Raw genomic sequence first — 6,589 nt, 5'->3', positions numbered from 1 at the left:
GTCATGAATTTTGCACAAAATCAATAACAACAACAACAACAACAACAACAACAGATTCACTCGTTTCAAGTTTGCATTTTTGTGACATTTTAGCTCACGATTTGAAACATTTGTGCTGCTGAGAGTAAACAATGTGAAAACGTTCAAATCAGAGTATTATTTCTTTGATCTGTGTTGTGTTTTTTTGCTGTGTTGAGTTGGATTAAGAACATTTTGACAGTTATTATGTCATGTCTTTTATTGTCTTGTGTGTCAGAAGGTGAAATCTAAAGAGCTAAAGACACACACACATATTGTTAAAAAAAAATCCATAAAAAAGAATGTGAAATGTGCGTTTCATTCATAAATCATGGCAAGGCAAGGCAAGTTTATTTGTAGAGCACATTTCATACACAAGGCAATTCAAAGTGCTTCACAGCAGGAAAAAATGCATTCAAATCACAAAGAAATGACAGAAACAGAAATACAATAAAATTAACTAAATTAAAAATTATCAATCCAACTGATTTTCTAAACTAATAAAATCACAAACAAAAGAGAAGAGTGCAAAGAAAAAATCCTTTCAGTCATATGCGCAGCTAAACAAAACTGTTTTTAGCTTAGATTTGAACATTGTCAGAGTAGAAGCCTGTCTCACATCTTCAGGAAGACTGTTCCAGATTTTAGCTGCATAAAACTGAAACGCAGATTCCCCATGTTTTGTCCTGACTCTGGGCACCAGCAAGAGGCCGGTCCCTGAGGTCCTCAGAGTCCGAGATGGTTCATATGGCACTAACATATCCAAGATGTACTTTGGTGCTAGGCCATGGAGAGACTTGTACACAAGCAGAGCTGCTTTAAAGTCTATTCTCTGAGCCACAGGGGGCAGTGCAGAGACCTGAGAACAGGACTAATGTGATCATACTTCCTGGTTCTAGTCAGGACCCGAGCAGCAGCGTTCTGGATGAACTGCAGCTGTTTTACAGCTCGTTTGGAGAGACCAGTGAGCAGGCCGTTACAGTAGTCTAATCTACTGGAGACAAACGCGTGGATAAGTCTCTCTAAATCTGGTTTTGACACTATATTTTTGATTTTGGCAATGTTTTTTAGATGGTAAAAAGCTGCTGATGTTATTGATTTGACGTGGCTATTAAAGTTCAAGTCTGAGTCCATTATTACCCCCAGATTTCTAACTTGGTTTGTAGGTTTTAGAGCGAGACTCTGGAGGTGACCGCTAACACTTTCTCTTTGTTTCTGTGGGCCAAAAACGATTATTTCAGTCTTGTCTGAGTTCAGCTGGAGAAAGTTGTTTTGCATCCACACACTGATCTGTTGGATGCAGTGACAGAGTGAATCCACTGGTCCATAGTCACCTGCCGATAGTGAAACATAGATCTGAGTGTCATCTGCATAATTGTGATAGGACACATTTTCACTGCGTATCAACTGACCTAACGGCAGCATGTAGAGGTTGAACAGAAGGGGACCCAGGACTGACCCTTGGGGCACTCCACAGTCTGAGACACAGCTACCAATTTCAACAAAGTACTTCCTGTCTTCCAGATAGGACCTTAACCAGTTTAGGGCAGTGCCAGTGATGCCTACCCAGTCCTCTAGTCTCTGTAAGAGGATCCCATGATCGACAGTGTCAAAAGCAGCACTCAGATCTAACAGAATTAAGACTGAGGCTTTGCCCGTGTCAGTGTTCAGGCGGATGTCATTTGTCACCTTGACAAGAGCAGTCTCAGTGCTGTGATGAGGTCTAAAACCTGACTGAAAAACATCAAATGAGTTGTTTATTAAGAGGAAATCTGTGAGCTGTTGGTAAACAACCTTTTCAAGGACTTTGCCCCAAAATGGCAGATTAGAGATGGGCCGGTAATGACTCAGTACTGCGGCATCAAGACTGCTCTTCTTTAGGAGAGGCTTTATGACCGCAGTTTTCAAAGACATTGGGAATGTTCCAGATTGAAGCGACATGTTAACTATGTGAGTGAATGGTGCTAACAAACTGTTCAGCACAGACTTTAGAAATTTGGTGGGTAACACATCAAGGCAGCATGTAGATGAACTCAGACTGGTGATGATCTCATGGACAGTTTTGTCAGTTACTGGTGCAAAGTGAGTTAGCTCTAAGTGTCTTGGTGGTTTTAGGGTAATTTTTTGCATTGTGGGATTTATAGCATTTTTAATGCCCTGAACTTTGTCATTAAAGAATAATGCAAACTCATTACACTTGGATGTGGAAATGAGTTCTAACGGCAGCTGAGCTGGAGGGTTTGTTAATCTGTTTACTGTGGCAAACAGGACACGCGAGTTGTTACTGCAGCTTCCAATTATTTCAGAAAAATATCTTTCCCTAGTTCTACATAAGATTAGGTTGTACATGTTCAGCTTTTCTTTGTAAATCTCTTTTTGAACCTGGAGCTTTGACTTGCGCCATTTCCGTTCGGCCCTGCGGCACTCCCTTTTCTGTGCCCTGACCGAATCATCATTTCTCCACGGCGCCTTCTGCTTATTTTTAACCATTTTAGCCTTTATAGGGGCGATGGTGTCCAGAACATTCAAAACACTAGATGTAACAGAGTTCAACAAATCATTTACATTAGAACATGAGACATTTTCAAAGTTTATCATTTCCATAAACAGTGCACCTGTGCCATCACTTATGTGTCTCCTCTGAACAACTGCAGGACCAACCGGAGGTTTGGGAGAAACAGACAGGTCAAAGAAGACACAGAAATGATCAGACAGAGCAACATCGATCACATTAACATTTGAAATATTTACCCCCTTTGTAATTATGAGATCTAGAGTGTGTCCTTTGCTGTGGGTGGGGCCTCTCACATGCTGAGTAAGACTGAAGGTTTCAAGGACAGCATCAAGCTCTTTAGCGTTTCTGTCACAAATATTATCAACATGCACATTGAAATCACCTGTAATGACCAAACCATCAAAGTCTGTGCATATGACTGAAAGCATCTCAGTAAAATCATCAATAAAACTTTGGCAGTGCTGGGGAGGCTTGTATAAAACAATGAAGAGAATGGATGGAGACCGTTTTAGCTCCATTTTAAAGGATACATACTCAAATGATGAAAACACCCCAAAAGACAACATGCGGGTAATTATTTCATCTCTAAAGACAGCACAGACTCCACCCCCTTTTTTGTTTTCTAGTGTTTCAGATTCAAACTTAAAGTTGGGTGGAGCAGATTCTATCAGAACTACATTTCCTGTGTTTTTGTCAAGCCATGTTTCAGTTAAAAACATAAAATCAAGATTGTAAGAAGAAATAAAATTATTAATTAAGAGAGATTTGTTACATAAGGATCTGACATTTAGCACAGCAAGTTTCAGACTAGTTTCAGGATCTGACCCTGGACCAGGATCTGACCCTGGACCAGATCTGACCCTGGACCAGATCTGACCCTGGACCAGGATCTGACCCTGGTCCAGGATCTGACCCTGGACCAGATCTGACCCTGGACCAGGATCTGACCCTGGTCCAGGATCTGACCCTGGACCAGATCTGACCCTGGACCAGGATCTGACCCTGGGCCAGGATCTGACCCTGGACCAGATCTGACCCTGGACCAGGATCTGACCCTGGGCCAGGATCTGACCCTGGACCAGATCTGACCCTGGACCAGGATCTGACCCTGGTCCAGGATCTGACCCTGGACCAGATCTGACCCTGGACCAGGATCTGACCCTGGTCCAGGATCTGACCCTGGACCAGGATCTGACCCTGGTCCAGGATCTGACCCTGGACCAGATCTGACCCTGGTCCAGGGTCAGATCCTGGTCCAGGGTCCAGGTTAAACCTGACTCAAACTGGACTCAAACTGGAAACCATGGCCAGTGTTCTTTTGTGTCTCAGTCTTCACATTCCTGGAGAGATTAACTGCGTTGCCAGATTCTCAGAGAGAAACAAACAAACAAACAAACAAGCGTTGGACAAAAAGCCCAAAAAAAGCAGATTCACTCAGGAACTATTGAGGCTGAAGCGATGTTTTTATGACATATTTAACATTTCATTTAAAAATGTGGTGCATTTCAGCCATTACAGATTTGTCAACATAAAACAGACTTGAAAAAAGTAAAAAATCACATGTTTTTGGAAGTGCAGGTCAGGAGCAAACGCAAAAAAACGCAACTCACAATTACCGTATTTTCCGGACTATAAGTCTCACCTTTTTTCATAGTTTTGGCCGGGGTGCGACTTATACTTATATTTATACTCCGGAGCAACTTATATATGTTTTTTATTCTCTATTATGTATTTTTTGGCTGGTGCTTATACTCCGGAACATACGGTATCAAAAGTCCTGCCGTCGCTTTAAGACGCGGACTCTGTAACTCTGGTGATGAACTTTGCCCTTTTTCCGACTGACTCTGTTTACGAGCGATGACATCATCGCCAGCGCCAGATCCACTGATTTAATTTGCACAATAAATGACAAGGCAGCCTTTTATAATGAGGCGGCTCAGAGGCCGCTCAGGCATGAATGAAGCGAGTGTGCGGCGCAGAGAGCGAGTGTGCAAGTGTGCGAGTGTGCAAGTGGACCAAAACTGAACCAAAACTGGACTAAAACTGGACTAAACTATTCCAGTGGTTGAATCAGCAGCGCGTGGTTAGCTGGATGCTACGCTCGGTTTCCATGGCAGCGCACACATGTGGTGACGCTTGTCTTTAAAGCAGATGTCTTCAGATGATCGCAGACGTCAGTGTAGAACCCTCAAACCGCCGCTTTAATCAGAGCCACTTACGCCGGGCTCGACGGCACGCGGGCAGAGGTCGTGCGGTTAATCAAACGCCGTCCCGACATTAAAGAGCGCCAGGAGCCGGGCCAAACCACGGGACCCGGGCCAAACCACGGGACCCGGGCCGGGACTTGAACCGGGACTAAACTGGGATCTGCAAAGGAAGACTTCAAACAGACTGGAAGAGACTGATAACAGGAGTGAGGGCGTGGCCGGCAAATACATCCCATGTGCTCAAACTGGACTCAAACTGGACTCAAACTGGACTATAACAGGACTTAAAACAGGACTTAAAATTGGACTGAAACTGGACTAAAAACTCGTCTAAAAACTGGACAAAAACTGGACAAAAACTGGACCAAAACTGGACCAAAACTGGACCAAAACTGAACCAAAACTGGACTAAAACTGAACTAAAACTGGACTAAAACTGGACCAAAACTGGACCAAAACTGGACCAAAACTGGACCAAAACTGGACTAAAACTGGACCAAAACTGGACTAAAACTGGACCAAAACTGAACTAAAACTGGACTAAAACTGAACTAAAACTGAACTAAAACTGGACCAAAACTGGACCAAAACTGGACCAAAACTGGACCAAAACTGGACTATAACTGGACTATAACTGGACCAAAACTGAACTAAAACTGGACTAAAACTGAACTAAAACTGGACTAAAACTGGACCAAAACTGGACTAAAACTGGACCAAAATTGAACTAAAACTTGACTAAAACTGGACCAAAACAAAAAAAGAATAAACCATTTCTGCTTTTCATTTATAATACACTTTAGCCATAAAAATTCTTACAGTCATTTTAGTTCAACCTTTATCTGGTTAAAAATGTATTAAAAAGTCTCAATTTACAATAGAAATAATCGTTTGACTTGACTAAATAATCTGAAAACTTTAATAAAACCAAGAGATTTGAAGTTGAAGTATACTTTGTGAATAGTAGTAATAATTGTAGTATTATCGGGCTCATGATTGTTGCTCTAATCGATCATTAGGATTATTACAAATGATACAAAACGGGCCTTTTCTCTCTTTAAACTGCCCGACAGTCACGTTTACAATACTCACATTATTTAAAGTTCTAAAACACGAGACGCAAAAGTCAAAATACTCCAGAGCGAGTTTAAAGGACAAGAACGCTCCAAATACTGCGGTTTATGTGTTATGTGTGCGAGGTTCATCTGCTTTCATTTCCTCTTCATTTCATGCGTTGATGATTGTCTGAATAACCCTGACTTCAATTATACGTGGAGTAAGGAGGTTTTTTGTCTCTAATCGAGCAAAAGAAACTTTGCCTCTGACCTAAAGTTTGAGTCTTCAGATTGATGGAACCGCAGACTCTTTTATGCGTCCCAAAGGAATCACGAGGAGCTCAAATACTCTCCGGTCGATATTAATCACGTTTAAATGTGGGCTCCAAAACAAACGCCTCTCAGTCGTTCAAAGTTCTTCTGTTTTCTTCTGTTTTCTTCTGTTTTAGAAGTTTAACCTCGCGTTCGCTTCAGTTTTCACACCGTCGTTCTCCTTTTGCTTTGTTTGTTTCCCCGTAAAGCGCCTTAAGAGTCCAGAAAAGCAGCGTATACAGTGTGGAAACTGGACTCAAACTGGACCAAAACTGGACCAAAACTGGACGGAAACTGGACCAAAACTGGACGTAAACTGGACTTAAACTGGACTCAAACTGGACTTAAACTGGACTCAAACTGGACTTAAACTGGACTCAAACTGGACTAAAACTGGACTCAAACTGGACTTAAACTGGACTCAAACTGGACTTAAACTGGACTTAAACTGGACCAAAACTGGACTTAAACTGGACCAAAAC

This window comes from Eucyclogobius newberryi, unplaced genomic scaffold (assembly GCF_026437365.1).
Source record: "Eucyclogobius newberryi isolate DKJ021-1_F unplaced genomic scaffold, fEucNew1.0.hap1 SCAF_18, whole genome shotgun sequence".
In the NCBI taxonomy this organism is placed as follows: domain Eukaryota; kingdom Metazoa; phylum Chordata; class Actinopteri; order Gobiiformes; family Gobiidae; genus Eucyclogobius; species Eucyclogobius newberryi.
This window is presented reverse-complemented; position numbering follows the sequence as displayed.